The sequence below is a fragment of the Trichosurus vulpecula genome, chromosome 3 (assembly GCF_011100635.1).
Source record: "Trichosurus vulpecula isolate mTriVul1 chromosome 3, mTriVul1.pri, whole genome shotgun sequence".
Taxonomy (NCBI): Eukaryota; Metazoa; Chordata; class Mammalia; order Diprotodontia; family Phalangeridae; genus Trichosurus; species Trichosurus vulpecula.
Window position 1 is genome coordinate 302,715,610 of NC_050575.1, and position 23,954 is coordinate 302,739,563.

At 41.8% G+C, this 23,954-nt stretch overlaps 1 protein-coding gene across 1 annotated transcript in view; it reads left to right on the forward strand.

Moving 5' to 3' along the window:
* SFRP1 (secreted frizzled related protein 1) overlaps positions 1–23,954 on the forward strand; it is a 78,854-nt gene that overhangs the window by 12,064 nt on the left and 42,836 nt on the right. The window lies entirely within an intron of this gene.

A 23,954-nucleotide genomic window follows, 5' to 3' on the forward strand; every position in this document is an offset into this window, starting at 1 on the left:
CACAGCAGGGAGCCAAGCCATCCCATAATCTTCCCGCCCCCTGCTGGGGCCTTGCCACCAACAAATACACTCGCAGCACAGCTAGGACACATCTGCTCTCTCTCAGCTCTGAGAATTTCCTGTTCCACCCTTCCAGTTCTTCTCCTTCAGCAAGCTCTTTCCACCACATGTACCTTAGGCTTCCTGTCAGGTAGGCGGGTCACATGGGCTTATTTATGGGTAGGAAAGATCTTCAAATTTAAATTACCATTAGAGAGAGAGAGAGAGAGAGAGAGAGAGAGAGAGAGAGAGAGAGAGAGAGAGAGAGAGAGAGAAGGAGGAGAGAGAGAGAAAGAGCTAACGACTTGTATGGGGGTGGGGAGAGGAGCAGGAAAGACTTCATGATGAAGATTTCATGATGAAGGTGTCACCATAAGTTAGTCCTTGAAGGAAGACAAAGATTTTGAGAGACAGAGAGGAGGAGGTACTATATCCCAGGCATGGGAATAGGCATGATTTATGTGGTAAGTGCCCAGAGGTGTGAGATGGAAGGTTGGATTTGAGGAGTAGCTAGTAGTTTAGTTTTTCTGCAACATAGTTTGGAAAATAAGGGTGGGAAGGTAGGCAGACCCTGCAGGGTCTCGATAAAGCAGCCACAGAATCTGTCATATAAAAGGAAATGATGAGTCCCCCTAGACCTTATGCAGAATAAACTCTCAATAATACAAATTCACATAAGGCTTCTTTCCAAAGATGAATTGTTTTTCTTATAAGAAACAAGAATGTTCCATAAAACCTTTCTGCCTAAGAATTCCCCACTGGATGCCTGACACAGCACAGCCGTCAGGATGAAGAATATCACAGCACAGCCTATGTGAAGAGAAAAAAGAAGAGAGAAACTGGGAAATGGCTGGAAATTTGAAATCGTCAAAAGACCAACTTAGCAGATAATAGTTGTTTGCAACTGCTTTTTGCATTGATGACTTTGCCAGTCCCTTGGCAAGGGTATGGTGATTACAGATCATTCTCACCTGGGTAAGATGGCCATCTAAGGCACAAAAAAGTAGAAAAGTCCAGCTCTGAAGGAACAATTAGGAGCTTTCTGTGCAGCAAGCATCAGGCAGTTTGCCATATTAGCAGGGAGAACAGTCATTAGAAGCTAGATAGAACTGCTTATCTCAATTGTAATAGGCAGGGAAGTGAGGGAACTATTCCATTGACTCAGACAGTGCTATCTTTGTATTTGTTCTATAGGCAACCATAGAACAACTAGGTGTTTACTAAGTTTGGATTGATTCTTTGGTAGAGAAAAAGGTGAAAGAAATTGAGGAAAGCCTCGCTCCTCTTTGGCTTATCAAAAGAGGCTGACATCTTCCATGATAGGATGGAAGAAATGATTTAGGTGGGAAACAGAAAAAAACCACTCAGAGGAGGTCAAATGGAATTCAAATATGTGTTACAAAGTGAGGGGAAAGATGCATGTGACACAAAGAAGGAAAGAAAGGAAAGAAGGAAGGAAGAAAAAGAAAGAAAGAAAGAAGGAAGGAAGAAAAAAAGAAGAAAGAAGAAAATCTTCTGAACCTAATGAGCGTTACACATTTCTGGTGACTTATGTGGAAATAATGATCCTTATAGAAATAACCTGGGAAAATCTTTGGCGGTTATGAAGCCTTGGATGGAAAATTGAAAGAGCTGGGAGAATGGGTGATGACATTACTACTTTCCTTTGAAGGTAGTGATTTTACAACGGAAAGGAGGGTATGAAAAGCAATCAGCCATCTAGAAGGATGGTATAAGACAGGGGAATTTGACTTTCTGAGCCTTGGCTTAAAGATATAGGAATCACAGATCTTTCACCAGGGTTGGAGTATATCTAATGAGGGCCAAGAAAAATATTTCTACCTGGAGACTTGCTGATCTGCTAAATGGGTTTTTAAACTGAGATTTGAGAAGAGAGGAGGAAACTCCTCAGCTACAATTGCTAAATCATATATTGTAGAAAATAGGAGGTTTTTTGGGGGGAAAGAAGAGTAACCCTGGAAGTGTCTAGTAATTCATAGGAGATGACAACATGGAAGAGGAGAAGAAATGATACTCATGACCTCAGATGCCTATAAACCAAGACAGAGTATGTATAATAAACAAAGTAACCAGACTTAGTAGGATGTTATTTATGACTTGAATATGACAATGGAAGGGACTACCATACTCAACAGGAATAGATTATTTAGAAGGAACATTAGGGTAGCAATATATAACAAGAACATGAAGTAGCTGGATAGCACAGTGGATAGTGCTGGATCTGGAATGAGGAAAACTAGAGGGCAAATCCCACCCCACACTCTTACTGGCTGTGTGACCCTGAGCAAGTCACTTAACCTCTGTCTGCCTCAGTTTTCCCATTTGTAAAATGGGGATAGTAATAGCCCCCAATTTCCATGGTTGTTGTGAGGATCAAATGAGCACTATATACGTTTTGTGAGGAAGATGTTGATGATACACAGCTCTGTGGAGGTCTGTAAACCTGGAGGAGGAAGTACGGTAGAGGACATTTTCATGAGGACTAAGGAGGAGAGAAAAAGAAGTAACATCATGGTAGGATACAAGACCACTTGGCCACAAAGAAGGAATTAAATTATGAATTTATAATACAAATCACAAAACTGACGTCGAAACAGAATCTAGATGTCAAGCAGTACAGCTAGACAGATGTGTTTGACTGATCAGAAGCATAGTGTCCTTCAATGAGCTGATGTTACCTAATAAAGGATGGATGGCACACTTAACAAGTTTACAAATGACATGAAACTTGGAGGGTTAGGCTAAAGTTATGGTCCAAATCTAACAAGATGAAATATATTAGGTACAAATGTAAATTTCTATACTTGGGTTTAAGAAATCAATTAATCGCACAACTACAGGATGGGAGAACATGGCTAGATAAGAGATCATATAAAAAAAAACACCGGGGAGTTTTAGGGGACGGCAAGCTCAACATAAGTTGACATTTTGTGATATAACACTTCAATATATTAATGTGATCTTGCATTAATAAGCTTAGTGTGCAGAACAAAAACATCTGAAGTTTTGTATTTTGTATTTTGTTCTGAGCACTTCACTTCAAAAGGATCAATATAAAACTAGAGCTGGTTGAGAGGAAGACAACCAGGATGGGAGGGGACTTGAAATTACATGAAAATTTATTGGAGGAATTGATGCTAGTTAGTCCAGGGTAGAGAAGGCTTAGGGAGGGACATGATTGCTCTCTTCGCATATCTGAGTTAACATGTGGAAGAAGATTTAAATGTATTTACTGTGTCTCTGAGGACAATAGTTAAAAGTTACAGGAAGGCAGATTTTGATTCAATTAGAAGAAAAATTTCCTAGTTTCCAATAAGAGCTATCCTTAAATGAATGGTCTGCTGCCTTAGAGAGGGCAGCAAATTTTCTGTCATCAGAGGTGCTCAAAGAGAAGGTAAATGACTCTTAGGAATATTGGAGAGAATATTTCTGGCAAATCTTTAACCATCAACTCTCTGAAAAATATATGAAGGACACACTTTTAAGTTGAATATACATTATTAACATTTTCCTCATAATTTTCTTAAGTTTAGACAATCAACAAAACAATAAATCAAGCTCTAATTAATAGTATTTGCCAATTTCCAAGGGGGAAATGTTATCACTAGAAATTTTTTCTTTCTTGCTTGCTTTTCTTTCCCTTTTTTCCTTCCTTCCTTCCTTCCTCCCTCCCTCCCTTCCTTCCTTCCTTTCTTTCTTTCTTTCTTTCTTCCTTCCTTTCTTTCTCTTTCCTTCTTTCTTCCTTCCTTCCTTCCTTTCTCTCTCTCTCTTTGTTTTTTCTATTTCCTTCTTTCCTCCCTTCTTTCCTTCCTCTGTTTTCCTTTTATCTCACTGTTTACTCTCTTTCTCCCTCCCTTTTCCTTCTCTTCCCTCCCTCTCTCCCCATCTCTTCCTTCCAACAAATTTATTATTTATTATTATATGTGAAACTTTCTCATCTTACTGAAAACCAACTTAATTTTCATATCAACCTTATATGAAATCAGTGGAATTTTTATAATTCTCACCTCTTGCTTATTGGCTGGCCCTCCTAAATCCCTCTGAATTTCATTAGTATCATTAACCCCTTCAATAATCTTTTAATATCATTAACCACTTCAATAACCCATTAATATCACTAGCCCCTCTTTAGATTCCTAACCTGGGGGATGGGAGCCAAAGAGACTCAGGCACATGATGGATATCAGTGATGGTGGAGAAATAGAATTCTTTCATTTCTGCCCTTTTCCTGTTTACTCTGCAAAGCCTTGATGCGTCTGTGTCTATATTTTGTTCAGAACCCATCTACATGGAATTTTGGCTTTACTTATCTTCCTTGAGCCCATCTCCCATCACAGATTTTGGAACCTCTGAGAACTTGTGGCAAGTAGACAAGTTGGATATATCCCAGGGATATACGGGAATAGAACTGAGTCTTTGGGAAGAGTTTGAACACTGTCATATATCCTAATGAACTTACCAGGAGGTACATGCTCCTTACCTGATTCAACCTACATAATGGGATTGAGGATCATGGGGAGGAACCTTAGGATACTCTGAGACTGAATATCTGTAACACACCAATACTGATGACTCAGGCAGAAAACTATTATACCTTTGCTCTTTTTGCCAGAAGGAGATTTGTTGTTGTTCAGTTGTTTCAGTCATGTTTCACTCTTTGTGACCTCATTTGGGGTTTTCTTGGCAAAGATACTGGAGCGGTTTGGTATTTCCTTTTCCAGTTCATTTTATAGATGAGGAAATTGAGGCAAACAGGGTTAAGTGACTTGCCCAAGATCACGCAGCTAGTAAGTGTCTGAGGCCAGACTCAGGTCTTCCTGACTCCATCCCTGGAGCTCTATCCACTGTACCAACTAACTACCCTATCAAAAGGAGAGGCAGGTCCTAATTTGAGAAGCTGTCAAATTTTGGTAAATCCATGTCACTGGCAGTCTGGATCTTTGGCTTAGGACAAAAGAAAGTTTTCTTTTTTGGCTCATGGAGTCATGGGAAGCAGAAATTGGAAGGGATGTTTAGCCCCCTCACATGCAGTAAGTCCCACTTACTATATATAAGAAACCTTTTCCAGCTTTCCTTGATCTTAGTGCCTTCCCTCTGAGACTACTTCCAATTTATATTCATATCTTGTTTGTACATGGTTGTTTACATGTCTCTTCCACCTGAGCTTCTTGAAAGCAGGCGCTATTTTTTGTTTGTTTTGTTTTTGCTTTTCTTTGAATCCTCATCATTTAGCATAGTGTCTGGCACATAGTAGGTACTTAATAAATGCTGGTTGACTGACAGCTATAGATGGTACCTGTCCCTGACTTTTAGTAGTTCCTGGGCACATAGTAGGTACTTAATGCTTATTAACTGGCTGTAATACTACAGTTTCTTTTTCATATCATCATGAAACAGCAGGACTTCATAGGATCATTGAATCAATCTCAAAACTTTGAGCTGAAAGAGAACTCTAGATGTTACCTGATCTAACCCCCTTCATTTTGCAGTGGAGAAAATTGAGACCCAGAGAGGGAAAGTAATCTACATATATTTCCAGAGCTAGTAAGTAGCTTCATTTTGACTTCCCATTGGGACCAAGTTATATGCTTCCAAAAGGGTCCCCGAATTTGGTCAAACAGCTTTCATTGAGATCTCACATACCAGCACCATCATGGCTTGGTTAGCTACACAGCCACCTATGTCAATAGGATTTGATTGGAGGGAAGGAAAACTAATCCAAGTGCACACATAGCAAGTAAGAAAAAATGTAGTAGGATTTCTTTTTTTCATCAGCTCAAACTCAGCAATAAATGGGCCTGACAGTCCCAGAGGGGAAAGAGGATGTAAGTTTCCTGGAAGGCTCTCCACAAAAACCTAGGTCCAGAGGTGGACATTCCATCAGGGTTAGCATACTACTTTCCTTTCTGCCAAAGCTTCCTCAGGCCCGACAGCCTCCAGGGCACTCGGGCATGCCTGGCCCCCCATTAACTTCTCGTCTGGTAACAACTCTCTTGCAGGTCTGTATGGTCACAATCTCCCTCCCACCACTGCTCCCTCCCATTTCTCCCCCAGTTCCAAGCACATTTTTTTTCTCCCAATAGGGAAAAAGACCAGCAGGAACACCTGTGTGTTGCTGCTTAGGAATGTGGCTGGATTGGCCTGGATCAAGTAACAGATGTTAGAAGCCAAAAGTTTGATGGTGCACAAGCTCTGAATTCAACATGGCAGTTGGCCTTCTTGCTGGGCTCAGGCTGGGATGCTCTGGACTGGGTTTATTGGTTTTTTTTAGTGCATTTTTTTTTCAGGTGAGGAAACGCTGCCCAGACTGGAGTCTCCTTTGCTCTCTTTGCTATGGGATTTATGGTTTTCTGCCTTGTAGGAGAGCTGAGACAGAGCTCAGTGCCTGGTAGTCATCTTTCTTACTGGCTTGTTTGTTCCTTCCAGGTGATATGATGTCACTTGTGGTTCCAATGAGATTAGGGTCTCTCTGCCCCAGGCTGCAGATTCATACCTCTCTTCCCCTTGGTCTCTCAAAATTCCCTTAAGTTCCTCTGGCATAATCAGAGTTGGCAAAGCAATGCATCTTTTCCAAAATGTTTGACAGTTATCTCCTGTATTGAGTTTTCTAATTATTTTTTTTCCTTCTGAGAGATTTCACATGGCAGCTTCTTTCTACAGATGACTTTCTGTAGACACTTTCTTGTCTTAGAGCAGAAAACTTTTTTCTCAATTGCCCATACCTTTGTTTATACTCAGACACAATATTTTAGTACAATCCATGAGATACCTTATTAGATGCCTGGGGTTCACAAGGCATTTGGCAAGATGCTGGGTTATAGTTCACATTTCTTTAATATTTTAGGGTCCCCAAAGCCATTTCCTTGCAACCACTAGCATATGTTACCATGCCTGGCACATAGCAGGTACTTAATAAATGCTTTTTCACTGACTGATACTCTGTGAGGTAGGAAGTTATGCTAACCTCATTTTACAGAAGAGGAAAAACTAAGTCTCCAGAGAAGTCAAAAGGACTTGCCTGTGATCCCAGAGCTAGTAAGTGGAAGCACTAGTGTTTGACTTATGGTCCACTGATTCTGAGCCTGGCGCTCTTGACATTGTGCCAGAGCCTACACTTTAATGCCTTTTCCCCAAGGTGACTTGGTTACTTTGTTTCTGAATAGTTCAGTCTAAGGACGGTCTGCCCATGTGACTTGGAGGAACTGAATTCTTAAGATGTCCTTTCCTTTGCCAGACACTGGAAGCTTTTCACCCCAGAGATGAGGATACCCTTGGCAGCTAGCTCAATAATTACAGGTTATTTAATTAATTGTTGAATTAATTAATTGTTAAGTTTTTGGAGGATGGAAGCGGCATCTTACACTGCTCTGTGCCACGGCCATAGGAGGTAGTTAATATTGATGGAAACAAATGCAATGGTTGAGAATGATGGAGTTGGGAGGGGAACTTTGTTTCCACCGAGGAAAGGGCTCATACCCAAATTAATATGCACCATTTGTTTAAGAACAAGGAAAGCTATGAGCTCTTGCTTAGGGGTTGACTTTGTGTATATTTGTATGTAAGGAAAAAAGACTATAATCTAGAAATCTATTTCAGTCAAAGTCAAATTAAGTAGACATGGGAGAAAGAGCTGTTACCCTGGAGTGGAGTTGGCAGCCTGAAAACAACTGGTTTTCATTGTTATTGAAGATCTCTAAAATACGTATCACATCCTCAGATATTGCAATGTTTGGAAGGAGTTGTTATAGCATTTTATTCGTGGGAGAGCATAGGACTACTTATTTAGTAAGTGAAATTGACGTTCGAACCACATACTTGTAGTTAACGTCCTATCCTAAATATTCTTCCCATGTCTTGGGTTGAATTTTACAAGTACAAAAATGTAAGGCCAAACCAGAAATATTCAAACCCTGGAATGGTTTTGTGAAATAAACTATCTCTCTTTCCCATCCTCTTTCCCCCACTCCCACCTCTTTCACTGGTCCCAACCTTATGATTGTTACAGATTATGGAATTCCTGGGAAGAAACTGGAACCTGTGGTCCTGGCTGTAGATGCTCAGTGAGGCCTTAGGCACTTTGGGCTGTGGCCACAGGATGGTCATGTTACAGTCTGACCCTGTGTGTGGTGTCCACAAGCAAGAAATGGAGAGAACTGGCTTAACCAAGATAAAAGGAAAGGCCTTTCTGAAGGAAGGGCCAAGTTCAACTTTTCTCCATTTGTTTCTCTCTTGTCTATTCCTGTGGCAATGAGAAACCTTGAAAAGGAGCTGTTTCTACTTAAAGTCCATCTACAGAAGGAGTAAGCATCTTAGAAAGATGGAAGAGACTTCAGAGATCATCCAGTCCAATCCCAAATCTGAGAGAGAATCCCCATCAGGTGGTCATCCAGTGTTTGATTACACACTTCCAGTGATGGACACCTCACTGTCTTCCAAAACATCCCATTCTACTTCTGGGCAGTTCTTTGCCAAAGCTTTTAGCTACTTTTAGCCTGAGCCTGTATAAATTGAAACATAAAAAGTATGTTTTCAGATTCATGGGCCCTCCAGTCCAGGATTCTGTCTCTGATGGGCACCAAGGTGCCCATGGGGAGGTTATGTTTGCTCCTTATGGTCTCAACCTCCAAAGTTCCCCAAACATCTTTTCCTAACATTTATCCCTTCCAGAATTACCTGAATATGTGTGTGTATGTATAGACCCAGACAGACAGAGAGATAGACACACATACACACACATACACACACACACAGAGGGAGAGAGAGAGAGAGAGATGTTTTTAGCTATAACCATCTCTTGGCCCAAGGATATAACATAATTCCATTTTTAATTTGTCCCATAACTGCCTCATTTACAGTTTCAAACTGGGCATAATTAAATCTTGTTGTTGAATCTTTTCAGTCATGTCTGAATGTTTGTGACCCCATTTGGGGTTGTCTTGGCAAAGATACCAGAGTGGTTTGCTATTTCCTTCTCCAGCTCATTTTTAGAGATGAGGAACTGAGGCAAACAGGGTTAATTGACTTGTCTAGAGTAATGCAGCAAGTTTCTGAGGCCAGATTTGAACTCATGAAGATGAGTCCTTCTGACTCCAGGTCTGGCACTCTGTCACCTGTGCTACCTAGTTGCTTAAGGGCCAACATAGGGCTTTCTCATTGTGCGTCTTTGGTTGGAATAGGCCTGTTCAGATTTGTAGACAATCAGAACTAGAACGGGCCTTAGAGATCTTCTAGTCCAGGCCCTTCATTTTTACAAATTAAGAAACTGAGTCTTAGTGAAGAAAAAAGACTTGACAATGGTTATCTTCCTCTAGGTTTTGGGTTGCACATGGGACAATTTGTCACTTAGTCCATTTTCACCATTTCACATGTACTTGAAATTTGCCTGAGGAGAGAAATGGAAGAAGATTCAGATTCAGCTAGGTCTCTGGGGTCTAGATTGTGTATGTCATGATGGTAATTGAAGGACAGATGTGTTTACATTTCAAATTCAGGCTGTCCATATCACTGGGCACTCTACTGCAATGTTTCCCTCCGTTACCTCTCTAATCCCTGGTCCCGAGTGGTTGCCTTTGTGGTCCCTTCGGTTCTATTTCCCTTGATTCTTTTTGTTCATATGCAGCTATTTCCATTCCCTACTCTCCCCTCCTCCCTCATTCAGTGGCCATTTGGCCTGTTAGCTTCCTTTAAGAGAGAAGAGAAGTGTTTTTCCTTCTCTAAAAAACTATTCAGGATAAGACAGGTGACAGATGACTCTGGGAGTTGTATTCTCTCATTCATTCAGCAGATATTAAATTCTCACTATGTGTGAATCATTGTACTAGATGCTGAGGGTGATTCAAGGAAAAATAAGTCATTACAGTCTCTGTCTTCAAGGACCTGATAATCTAGTAACAGAGCTAAAATGGGTTCACAGATGACTATGATCTAAATAGCACAAAAGTACATTAGAAGTAAAAAAAATACCTCGGAGGAGGAAGAAATCATGTCTGTTTCAGGAGGGCTGGAGAAGGCATCATGGAGGACGTAGCAATTGATTTGATTCTTGAAGAACGAGAGTAGAGTTTATTTTTAATTAAAGGAAGTAGTGATTTATTGATGCTTTTTTACATTGCTATCATGTGAATCAACCAATCGACAAATACTTACTATGGCACTGTGCTCAGCTGTGAAAATACAAACACAAAAAAAGAAACAATCCCTATTCTTAATAAGTTTGTATTCTGGGGCATGGGAAGGGGGGGTGCCTTGGTGTTGAGAGACAACGTGTATGTGTACATAGGGAAAGAGAATGTGATTTCATTGATGTAGGGAGCTCCCAGATGAGGATTCTTCCTCTACCAATGCAATCCGACACCTTCTCTGCAATTTATAGTGTTAGATAGCTGCTCAGATTCCTGAGAGATTAAGTGAGTTGTTCAGGGTCACAGAGACAGTATGTATCAGAAGTGGGACTGGAACCCAGGTCTGTGTTGTCTCTGTGGCCAGCTCTCTATCCACTAAGCCACACTGCCTCTCAGAACTGATATATACATACATGTACAGAAAAAAATAAACTAAATAAAAGGTAGGGAAATATACTATATTTCCCAGTGACCTTTCCCTTCCCCATTAATAGAATTATTTATTTCTTATAACAAAGAAGCACAATCAAGCAAAAACAAAACCAAAAAATCAACACATTGGCCCCATCTGACAACATGTGACTCATCCTGCAACTATGGTTCCCCCACCTTCCTGTGGAAAGGAGGAATGCCCACTCCACCTGGTCCTCTGCAGGCACAGTAGGTCTCTGAATTGGGCAGCCTTGAGGCTGGTCAGTTTTTGTCACTTACATTATTGTGGTCAATGATTACATATTGTTCTCTTAAAGGTAGCTTGGTGGTGCAGTGGATAGGGCAGCTCTGGACCTGACAGAAAGACTCGAGTTCGATTTTGACCTCAGACCCCTGTGAGCTGTGAGCTTTCTTAACTGTCAAATGGTGATAATGATAGCCCTTCTGTCCAGGGGTCGTTGCGAGGATCATATGAGATGATATTTGTGAAGCGCTTAGCACAGTGTCTGGCATGTGTTACGTGCTCTTGTTCCCTTCCTCCTGGTTCTGCTTACTTCATTCTACACAAGTCCATACAAATCTTCCATTGGACGTGAAGATTCTGGACATGAAGAACGGTGTGGGCAAAAGCACAGAGGCGGGAAAGACAGGGATGCAGTGGTGAAGGAATGGGGAGTCCAGTTTGGCTGGAGGGTAGAACACATGGAGAAGGATGACTAGGGAAAGGAATAAGCATTTCTATCTTATATGACACCTACTATGTGCCAGGAGCGTTTATTAGCAACTACTCTGTGTCAGGTACTGTGCTTAGCACTTCACAAATATCTCATTTAATCCTCCCAATAATCCTGTGAAGCAGGTTCTATTGTTATCCCCATTTTACAGCTGGCGAACAAGGCAAACAGAGGTTAAGTGACTAGCCAGGAGGTGTCTGAGGCTGGATGTGAATTCAGGTCTTCCTGACTCCAGGCCTAGCACTCTCTCCACTGAGCCACCCAGCTACCTACTGTGAAAAGAGAATATGAAAGGGGAATGAGATGTTCTATATAACTGAGTTTGTAGGATCATCGCATCTCTGGTTAATGGCGGCTTAAGCTTAAAATACTTTGGTTTCAACCTTTATTGTTGAGGATTTTTCTAAAGCACTAATTCATGCCTCTTTAGTTAAGACAGTAGGAGGAACAGAATACAATCTTCCTGTAATCTTACAGGGAATCAGGATTATTTGAAAGCACTTGTTCGTGTACAGGTAGGTACAGAGGGCATTGGAGAATGGACAGAATAGGCACAGATCCCAGGATATAACCTGCATGTGCATGTGTGTATATGTGTGTGTGTGTGTGTGTGTGTGTGTGTGTCTGTAAAACTGTGTGTCATACTGGAAAATGGGCTATAATGGGGCCCTGCAGATGCAGTCTGGGGTGACATGAGAAGTTCTGGGGATGGAAGATCTGGGTTCAAATCCCACTTCTGATACATTATCTGTGTGTCCTTGGCCAAACCACACAAGCTTCCTAGGCAGCAGTGTACTGGTAAACATTTAACTATTGGCTCTCTGGGGGAAAAACATAGACATGACATACTCTAAGTTTAATCTGCAGTATTAAGAGTTTTCTCCATTACCTTCTTAGTCTAGGCAATCAACAAAAGAAATCAACCTCTGATTTGTAGTGATTGCAGATTTTCAAGGTGTAAATGCTCACAAGGGAAAATTTAATTGTAGAGCCTGTAACAGCTGCCTCTAATTCCCCTTGTCCCCCAGACCTCAGTTTTACCATCTGTAGATTAAGGGGTTTGGACTCAAAGGCCTTAGAGGTGCCTCCCAGTTCTAGAGATATGATCCTTTCCTCCTAAGATGGAAATTTGGATCCAGCCTCTTACTATCTGTGTGATCTTGGACAAATCCCTTCTCTGGGTCTAAATTTCATCATCTGAAAGATGAGAATGTTGGTTTCTAGAAGATATCTAACGTGCCATGCAGCTTTATATCTTATGATTCTTATCTGAGCTTGTTTTTTACTTTGTTTATTGGGTTCTGGTTAATTGAGGTTTTACTGTTGCCTTCCTTTCTCTGCCTCCCCACCCACCTTATGTTTTAATAAGAGTCCTAGATTGGAACCAAGAGACTCTGGTACTGGTCTTGTCTCTTTCTCTTTCTAGCTGTGTGACCTCAGGCATATCGCTTTACTTTTATACAAAATGATTTTCTTATCTATAAAATTGTTATTGTTTAGTCATGTCCAAGTCTTTGTGACCCCTTTTGGGGTTTTCTTGGCCAAGACACTAGAGTGGTCTGCCATTTCCTTCTCCAGCTCATTTTATAGAGAAAAGAAACTGAGGCAAACAAGGTTAAGTGACTTGCCCAGGATCACACAGCTAGTAAGGGTCTGAGGTTAGATTTGAATTCAGGAAGATGAGTCTTTCTGACTCTGGGCCCAGTGCTCTGTGCACTGTGGAGCCCCCTGTGAAATAAGGGTGTTAAATTAGATCAATCCTAATGTTCCTTCCAGCTTTCTAAGTCTAGTTTGACATTCTTGACTTTCCCTTAAATTATTATAGCATTCCGAGCCAAAGGAACATTACAGACCAAGTCTAGTTCAACTCCCTCTTTTTACTGGTGAGGATGCTGAGAAGGGAAGTGAGTAATCCAAGGTCACACTGCTAGTTAGAACAGAGGCTTCCCTGGTTGCCTCCTTCAAGACTCGGCTCACATCCAGCCTTTTGAGAGATGCCTTTCCAGGTCTCCCCCCAGCCCCTCTTCACTTCCCACATTGGGCCTTCCCTTTGATTTATGGCCCATTTTCACTGTATTACTCTAGGTTATACGAAGCTGATTGCATGTGATCTCTAGTAGACTGTTGGCTCCTTCTGGTCAGGGACCGTATTTTGCCTTTTGTATCCCCAGCACTTAGCCTGGTACCTGGCATACAGTAGGTGCTTAACAAGTGCTTATTGATGGTGATGATGAGCTCAGATTTAAGCCCTGGCCCTCTGACTCCAAATCTAATTTGCTTTTCTTTCACTGTACAAATATCTCCCAAGCCTTACTGATGATTCCTGACATTTCCCTAAAGCACTCTGTAAGTCTAGTAAGCGGCAAGCAATATATATGCATGTTTTTTCCCCTTCATTGCTTAAATTCTGTTCACTTTTGCAGAAATTACTCAGTGAATCCAACCTGCAGCATTTTTTTCCCTAAAAGGGGGAACAAATGGCCAAAAAAATGCCAGCATGCTCAAGACCTTGCCCTGCCCCAACCTGCTCAGAGCAGCCAATTAAAGATGCATTAGCTTTTAGAAAACTCAAAGGGCTATAGATTGCTCTTGAAATCTTTGTTTAGTCTTTCAGGAGTACTGTCACACGGGTGATTTATCAAAGAAAGTTGTTTATTTGGCAGTAAAATAAACTCCCGGGCTATTCAGACTAAGATTTCCCGTGAATTTCCACCAAGGTAAACATGAATAACTGGCAGGTTGCAAATTCCGTGTGAAAGCCAGACGTGTACAATAAATATTTAAAGGAAAGCTTTGCTTGTGTAAGAGGCCCCAGCCTGTCACTGGAGCTGTCATTCTGGCTCTGCCCGGGAGGACCCTGACACTGGCCTGGCGGGCTTGGTTTATCTGCGCCATTAGGAGGGAGCACAGGCAGGGCCCTTTGCCAGGCCCAGGAGCTGCTGCTGACATGTGGGCCTCTTTCCAGGCCTAGTGGCGTGCTTAGAGCTGGCAAACCAAGACTTCCTGGTTCACAGAAAAGATTTTGAATGGCTTCCTTAAGTACCAAACAAAATAGCCTTGGGATGAGTTATGGGGGAAATGAGCCAGAAACAGGCAGCTTAGGTTTCCCTTAAAATTGACAGGCATTGATACGAGTGTAGAATTTGAAGGGACTGGAGACACCGTTTAGTTCAAGAGTTCTGAACCACAAATCCACTGACCCCTAAGGGGTCTTTGTGCAGATTTTTTTTGGGGGGAGAGAGAAATCTGTGAACTTGGATGGGAAAAAATGACATCTTTATTTTCAATGAAGTTGGTTTTCTTTGTAATTCTATGTATTTTATATTCTGAATTTAAGAACATTATTCTGAGGAGGGACCCAGGGGCTTTGCCAAAAAAGGTTAAGAACTACTGATTCAGTCTAACCTCAGCTTTTTACAGAGTATGAGGTCAAGGCCCAGAAGAATTGACCCAAGTGACGTGGGCAAGGTCACATAGGTAGTAAAGAGAAGATTCTGGATTTGAACCTCTATCTTCTGACTCAGAATCACAGAATCTCAGAGTTGGAAAGGATCTCAGAGGCCATCCAGTCCAACTCGTACCTGAACAAGAACCCTCTTTGCAACATGTGACTTCTAGCTTTTGCTTGAAGATTTTCTTTGTAGGGGAACTCACTACCTTCTCAGACAGCCCATTCCCCATTTTTTGTGCTCTTCTTGTGAGGAAGTTTATCTTGACATCAAATCTAAATCTGCCTACAATATAGCCCATGATCTGTCCTCTGGGACCAAGCAGAGCAACTTTGATAATCTTTCTCTGATGTGATATCCCTTCATATGCTTGAAGACAACTCTCATGTACCTCTAAATTTACTCTTTTCTGGGTTAAACATTCCCAATTCCTCTAGCCAGCAACGACTTATATGGCCCTTTATCATCCTGGTTGTCCTCTGGATGCTGTCTGGTTTACTCGTGTCCTTCCTGAAATGTGAGGACTAGAACTGAACACAGTCCTCTTGCTATGGTTGGACCAAGACAGAGGAGAACAGGACTTCCACCTACCTAATCTCAGACAGCCCACCTTTCTTCAGGTAGCACTAACCTTTCTAGCTGCCGCATCACATACACTTGACTCATTTTGTGTCGGTCTCTTTCAGGGGAACTGGTCTACTTACACCTCCCCCATCTTTTCTTGTGAAATACAAATTGCAATGTCCTGTCCGTCACTTTAGGCTCTCATTCATTTAACCTAATAGGTTTGGGTAGGGAAGAAAGGACATAACAGTTTGCATCCGGGAGGCAGGGAGTTTGGGAATGAGGACTAGAAAGTGAAATCATCTTCGGAGTGTTGCCAAGCTTGAATTTTATTTTCAGAATATCTCAAATGAAGTCCTCAGGAATAGAAATGGGGTAGTTTGGCATAGTGGATAGACAGTTGGATTTGGAGTCAAGACCCTGGGTTCCAACTCCACCTCTGACACTTACTAGCCATGTGATCCTGGGTATGTCACTTAACCTCTCAAAACCTCAATTTTGTCATCTTTGAAAGAGAGGGTTGGATTCAAATAAGAATAAGTGTCATAGAGTGGATAGAGTGCTCAATGTGGCCATGCTAAGCTCTCAGAGCCATCTAGTTTTTCTTCCTCACCATCCATTCATTTCTCAGCCCTTTACAATCTTCTTTTCCCACCACTTAACTGAAACTGCTTCATACAAAGTTCCCAGGGATCTCTTCACCATTAAATCCCATGGTCTTTCTGAAGCCTTCATCCTCCTTGACTATTGTGCAGCTTTAAGTACTGGTGAATACCCCTTCTGCCTGGATGGGCTCAGCCCCCTGTTTTTGTGACACCACTTTCTCAGTGTCTACTCTCACTTAACTGATGGCACCTTTGCAAGTCTCCTTTCATCCTGAACTGCCTTTTTACCCTCTCTCTATGACATCTCCCTTGGAGGTGAGGTTTCATCGATTTCCATCATTTTCGCCCAGCTCAATCTCAATCTCTCTCTCTCTCTCTCTCTCTCTCTCTCTCTCTCTCTCTCTTTCTCTCTCTCTCTCTCTCTCTGTCTCTCTGTCTCTCTCTCTGTTTCCCTCTCTCTCTTTCCCTTTTTCTGTCTCTCTCTCCCTCTCTCTGTCTCTCTCCCCCGCACCCCCACATTCGCTATTTCCCCCTTGAACAGCAGTTGCCCAATGCCAGCTTTGTGTAGCCATGTCTACTTAGACATCCCACTGGCATCTCAAACTCAGTATGCCCAGAATAGAACACATAATCTTTTCCCTGGAAACTGCACCTCCTGAAAAGTTCCCTATCATCTACCTAATCACTCAATTTTGTAAACCCCAAGTTATCTTTTAACCTTTCCTCTCCCTTAACACCAAATCTAAGTTAGTTGCTAAGTCTTAGTAATTTTATCTCCATAACATCTCTGGTATCCTTTGCTTTTTCTATGCTCACACAATCATCCTAGGCTCATTACCTCTTGCCTGGACAGTTGCAATCACTACTTAATTGGTGATTTGGTATTTTTTGGTAATTTGATTGGTGATTTCCTTACTTCTTTTCCATTCTCCAACATATGTTTGTCTTCGATACCAGAATAGTTCTCTTGAGGCATGGAGCTGACCATGATGCTTCCCTGCTCAAAAGCCTTCCATATCTTTCTATTGTCTTGAAGATAAAAGGCAAACTCCTGAGTCTGGCATTTAAAGCCCCCCACAAACTTACTTTAATTTACTTTTTCAGCCTCATTTTATCGTATTCCCCTTCATACTTCAGTTAAACTGGCCTTCTTACTGTTCTTCATTCATGACAATCTATCCCTCTCATTTCCATGCCCTTGCTCTGACTCTTTCCTCTCCCTCCTACCTTTCTCTAATTTCATTTAAGAGTCAGCTCAAGCACCAACTTCTAATTGAAACTGTTTCTGATCCCCCCAGATAGGAGTCCCTCAGCTTCTATCTCCTTGTATCTATGTAAATGTTTATGTATTATATGCAAATTCCTATGTAAATATATACATAATATACACAGTTGTCATCTCATATACTATCCCTCCTCCCTCAAAAGGTAAGCTTTTTGAGGGCAGGGACCGTTTTACTCCTGTTTTTTAATCCCCAGCCCATAGCATAGTTCCTGGAGTATAGTATGCGCTCAATAAAGACTTGTTGACTGAGTGGTGGGTTTTAGTAGTATTTTATTTGCCGGACTATATCTAGTATTCCAGCAAAAGTGGACTAATAGATGAGAGGTGTCAAATGCTGCTGCCTGCAATGCTTGGATTAAAATGTAATTGGGAAATAATTAATGAAATAAATAAAAACAATAGAACGCAAGTAATCTTAATCTATGGTTGTCTAAGTTGATATATGGCTATAGACATCCTTGTTATACTTAGTGGTCCCCTTTTCAATTTGAGTTTGACACGACTGGACTAAATGCTTCCTGAATGCACCTTTCCATCCTCCTCTGCATTTGCCCAGTCTGTTTCCTTCAACTTATATTGCATTGACTTTTCTATGTACATATCCCATCCAGAGACTGTTAGCTCCTTAAGGGAAGAAACTTTTTTATTTTCATCTGTGTATGCCTTCTGCCCACCAAAGCCTTTTGAACTGAAATTGAATCAGGAACGAAGATAATTAAGATGAGATCTCAGGCAATAGGGGCTCATGGTGGAATGGAAAGAGCACCGCCTTTGGAGTTAGAGGGACCTGGGTCAAAATTCCACCTGTGACCCATAAGTAACTTAACTTTTCTGGGCTCTACAGGGTGTTCCTACAGTCTGGACACAGAGGCAAAAATGCATATTTTCAAGAAATGAATGAAATTCTCAACAACATTTTATTTAATTGGAATATTAACAAATAACATCTTCAATATGATTTCCATCATTTGTGATGCAAAGGTTGATGCGCTTTGCAAGATTCACGTGAACGTGATGCAATAACTCCACATTGCGGTCAATTTTGGCACATTTGCTCTTTATGCATTCAATTAAGTGTGTTGCATCTGTGATTTTAATTGAGTACACCCTATCCTTTAGTATACCCCAGAAAAAGAAGTCACTGAACAGCACAGAGTCTTTGGTGAAACGGTTAATGAGATGTTAATGAGATTTCCTATGTGTCCAGACTTTAGGGACACCCTGTAGTTTCCTCACTGATAGTATGAAAGGGTTGATCTAGATAGCCTCTGAGATCTCTGGTAGCTCTAGACTAATGACCTCTGGGTCTAGAAGAGGAATTTATATTGTCTTACTTCTGAGGCTATGATTACTTTGAATAAAGTTTTACAAGGTCAGTTCAGTCCAGCAAAGGTGTATGAAGCATCTCTTTCTCTCTGGCCTTCCCTTTCCTCCATCGTCAAATTGAGGGTTCATCTAGATGACCTTTAAGGTCTCTTCTAGCTCTGAAGAATATCTTATGTTCTTTCTTTTTGTCGAGGCAGTTGGGGTGAAGTGACTTGCCTAGGGTCACACAGCAAATGTCAAGTGTCTGAGGTCAAATTTGAATTCAGGTCCTCCCAACTCCAGGGCTGGTGCTCTATCCACTGTGCCACCTAACTGCCCCCGCCAACATATGTTTGTTGATTTCATTTGGGCCCAAAGTTATAGGCGCCAAAGGTGAGGCTCCAATGATGTCAGCAAGGCCACCATTGTAGTTTGGGGTAAGATTCTGGCTCCACAAGCTGTGGGAAGTAACAGATCCATTCTGTGGCTCACGCCACCAGGAAACCTTTGTTTCGGGTGTGTTGAGTGGGCATCCAGAGCATGTAATCAGCCTGTACCTCAGTCACCACAGAACTGGTCATTACCAGGAGACGTCGTCATTAGGAGCCGTCATAAACCTCCCGTGGCTTTTTTTTCCAGGCCTTGTTAGTGGCCAAGGACAGCAGCCAATGCATAGCTGAAGCTGGCCTCATGATTTCTGCATGTGTAATGGCCTTTGTGAAGGCCCCAAGGGACTGGGGCTAGTTCCAGAGATTGTTGTCTTGAGGGACTGTTTCTTGGGGCCAAGTGTTGGCTCTTTTGGTGAGAGAGAAGAGTAAGCAAGTGAGAGGGGGCATGTCTGTGAACCTGTTCCTGCCAGGACATGGTGTCTCTCTGTGTGTGTGTGTGTGTGTGTGTGTGTGTGTGTGTATTTGGCCTAGAGAAAATAAAGACTCTGGCCACATGTTCTATTAACAGAGCACCTGCTGCTTTAGACTTCTTTGTAGCCTTTCCCCCAGGTGGTTTTAGAGAAAGAAGAATTTTAGGAACATTTATTCTGGTTTGCCAGTGCTAACTATAGCACAGATTCCTTCAGGTGCTAATATGGTTCTGGGAACTTGTGTTCTTGCTACTTCCCAGGTTGATTGTATTGTTTCCGATTAGAATTTCTTCAAATCCATGACTCTGAGCTCAGTGGCGACACAGTAAACAGAGCGCTGGGTCTGGAGGTAGAAAGACCTGAGTTTAAATCCAGCCTCAGACTCTTTCTAGCTATGCAACTCTGGGTAAGTCACTTAACTTCTGTTTGCCTCAGTTTCCTCAACTGTAAAATGGAGATCATGATAGTCCCTAACTCCCAGGGTAGTTGTGAGGATCGAATGAGAGAATATTTATAGAGTGTTTAGCACAGTGCCTGGCGTGCAGTAGGTGCTTAATAAATGCTTGTTTCTTTTCTTCCTATTCCATTTGATCCCTATACCAGATCAGAAAAAAATAACATGAATGAAAAGCAAGAGCCATTTAATTAAGATGGAAGGACAAGATAAATAACACAGAACTGAAGCAGATAGCAAACATTTTTATTGTTCTCGTTGAATGGCTGCGAAGTACTCCGCTTAGTAGCTTCCCTTTCAGCTCTGCAATCCAGGGAGCATCGTTGACTTCTCTGAGTGAAAAAAGCATTGCTTACTTCTGGGGAACTAGAGGGGAAACTTCCTATTGTGTCTCTCAACTGCAGTCCTGTCTCACTGTTTTCTCATGTCTCTGATTCTCCGTGGCTGTTGCAACACTATCTTTGCCACAACTCACAAAATACACCTATCCTCTTTTAAAATTGCACATGCTGGAAGCATACCATCCAATCAGCATTCGTATTAAGTGACGTCATCACACGGTGATGCTCAAACATAGCCTTCTTGGAGAAGTAGTCTATATGGAATTGCTCCCAATGACTGAAACTCTCCTGGCTTGATGCATTGTGGGATTATGGAGTCCATTACCACACCTCTTACAAGTGAGTGGTACTAGATAGGTCTTTAAGGTAAAAAGGAGCTTGATTCGTGGTACAGACTTACAGGAAGAATGGATGATTTGCCATCTTTTGTCTTATTCCTGAGCCTGGAGTTTATTCTGGGCATCCAACAGAAGCCGTTCCAGTTCTCTATGATCTTTGGAGTAGGTACGTGGGGCTCCCTGAACTTGGGTCTCCTCTGAAGTAGATTCCAGTGATGAGTAGTGAGAAGCAGTGCCCCATCCATAAGCTCCAGGGACATTCTCTACCACTCCCATATAATGAGCCTCTTGACATCTTCTCAAGATGAACATTCCACTGCTTTCTATACCTGAATAGATGAGCCACAACAAATGACATTTAAGATGATGATAACCCTGGTCATCAAAGATTCAGGTCCATTCCTAACTAGGAAATTGGACTCTGGTGTAGAAAAACAGATTTTAAGCCACACAGATTATAAATGAGAGTTCCTGCTTCTTCTCTGTTATCCAGATAATTAAATGAACAGATCGTATCCTACCTTGAATGTTTTGTTAAGGTTTCATTGGCCCTCCAAGTATGATTATGAACCACCAGTCACATAGGTATATGTGGAGATGGAGGGAGACTTTATTTAAAGTTTATGAAATGCTTTCCAAGCAACAACTCTGTGAGTCAGAAAGTGCCAATATTATCCCTGTTTCGTAGATGAGTAAACTGAGGATCAGAGAGGTTCTGATTTTCTCAGGGTCATGATACAGTGGAATGAATCCTGGATTTGTAATCAGAGAACCTGCATTTGAATCCTGGCTCTACTATGTGAAACCTGCATGACCTTGGGCAAGTCAATTAACATCTTTGGACCCCAGTTTCCTCATCTGTAAGGTGAGAGGTAGGCTTCAATGACCTCTAAGGTGTCTTCCAACTCTAAATCTATGACTCTAAGAGTCTTATCATTCAGGTAGCTCAAACATCTGTTAAGTGTCAGAACTAGAATTCAAACCCGGATCTCCTCCACGTTTGTGCCAGAAGGTAGGTATGCTGTTATAGGACAGAATCCTTTTTTTCCCCCTGAACCTCTTCTCTCACTCTTTTCCGTTCCTTCTGAGACACTGGAAACAGAGATGGGGTTTGCTGATAAATAAATGTTTAACAACCAGCTCTTGGGGGTGGTGGTGGTGGTGGGATGTACCATGACACACTTACAAGTTTCATCTATAGTATTAACATTTTCTCTACCACTTTTTAAAGTCTAAACAATCAACAACATAACAAGTTAAGCCTTGATTTGTAGCATTTGCCAATTTTTAAGGTGTGAATACTCACACTGAAAATTTAACAATTAGCTCTCTTGAGTCAATTTAAGCTAGCTTTAGTACACCCCTGAGACAGAAAGACAAATTAGGAAGTTATTACGATAATCTAGATGGGAGAAACGGAAAGCCTGGCCTAATGTGGTGGCTGTGTGAGTGGAGAGAAGAGGATGGATGTAGAATGATATTGTTGAGGTCAAAATGGCAACCTTTGCCAACAAAATGGATGTGGGGGAAGGTGAGAGTCAAGTATGATTCTGAGGTTGTTATCCTGGGTGACTGGGAGGAGAAAAGTTTATATCAGGAGCAGATTTTGGGAAAAGAGGACAAGTTCTACTTTGAATATGTTGAGTTTCATATGCCTATGAGACATATGAGATATCCAACAGAACGTTGATGATATGGAACTAGGGTTCAGGAGAGATATCGGTTGTGCAGAGATGGAAATTGAATACTTGGGAACAATTGAGATCTCTTAGTGAGAGATCAATAAAGATCTGAGAACAGAGATGCGACAGACACCGACATTTTAGGGGCAAGAAATTGATAATGAACCTTCAAAGGAGGCTGAGGAAGAGAGGTCAGTCAGGTAGGAGAAGAACCTCAAGAGAAAAATCATGGAAGCCAAAGGAAGAGAGTGTGCAGGAGGAGAGGGTGTTTGACAGCATCAAAAGCTGCATAAAGTCACATAGGACAAGGACTGAAAAAAGGCCATTGGATTTAGATATTAATACAGTGAAGCCTCAGTGTTTGTGCAGTTAACTTTCTTGACTTCAAGCATCAGTGTGATTTTCAGTAATTTCATTTTCACTTTTGCATTGGCAATGACGCACCTCCGTGGCTATGTGCAGTAGGAAAACAAATGATTGTGCCACTCACAGTTTCCAAGTTTGAAGGGTGGCTTGGCATAATCGACCAGCTGGTTAGAGACTTCAAGGCTGCCAATCTCGTCATCAGTCGCAGCTCAAGGTTAAACATCAATTCGCCTCTGCCATGCTCCCAATACTCTGAGACTTTAAGGATCTCAAATGGTGCATGAAGGAGATGTCACTGATAGATCATTTCAAGCTTGTGTGTTCTTCACAATCTCTAATTCCACCTACCAACAGTGAAGGACACAGTGTCAGGGGTGATGTCAAGACCTCGCCAGTCTTGGTGTCTTCCAACAGTTCCCAGCAACCTCTCCCTCGGTTTTCAGAGGGTGGCCAAGGTAGAGAGGCTTGTAGCAGTATAGTGTGCAGTACAGCACCCTTATGCTTCCGTCTGCCCTAGTGGAAGGTAAGATTCAAGTTAAAAAAGTATTTTAGTTTTAAGAATTTTATTTGCCATGTATAACACCCAGTCCTGGAATTAAGAAGACCCGAGTTCAAATGTGGCCTCAGACACTTGGTAGCTGTGTGACCCTGGGCAAGTCACTTTACCTTGTTTGCCTCAGGAGAAGAAAAAGGCAAGTCACCTTAGTATCTTTGCCAAGAAAACCCCAAATGGGGTCACGAAGAGCCAAGCATGACAGAAAAATGGTTCAACCCATAGTTTTACAAAGTGCTTTACAGATTTAAGAAAAACATTAATTCCCCCAAAAGTTTATGAGGTAGATAGTGCAGTAATTACTATTCCCATTTTACAGGTGAGGAAACTGAGGCACAGATGGAATACGTGACCTGGCCAAGGTCATGAGAAGTGGGGAATCCTGAGAACGGCTACTATAGTGAAATAGAGTATTGGAGAAAGAACTGAATTTGGACTCTGGAGAACTATCCAGGCTCTCCATGATGTTGAACTTTATCTCTGTCTATACATTATCTCCCTGGGTCTCAGTTCTTCATCTATAAGATGAAGGAATTGGACAAGAGCATGGGGCCTGGATTCGGTTCCAGAACTCACAATCTGTGTGACCCATTTCTCTGGGCCTCTGTTTCTTCATCTGTGAAATGGGCAGGGTTAGGTTAGATAACCTCTTATGTCCATCTCAGCTCTAAGTCCCATGATCCTAGGATTCTGAACCCGTTCTTAAAGCTCTCCATTAGACCCGCCCCTCCCCCCCCCCAATCTGTGGACTGAACTTTTCTGTGTTTCAAGTGCCAGGTCCCCCAAGGGCACTCAGTGAGTACCTA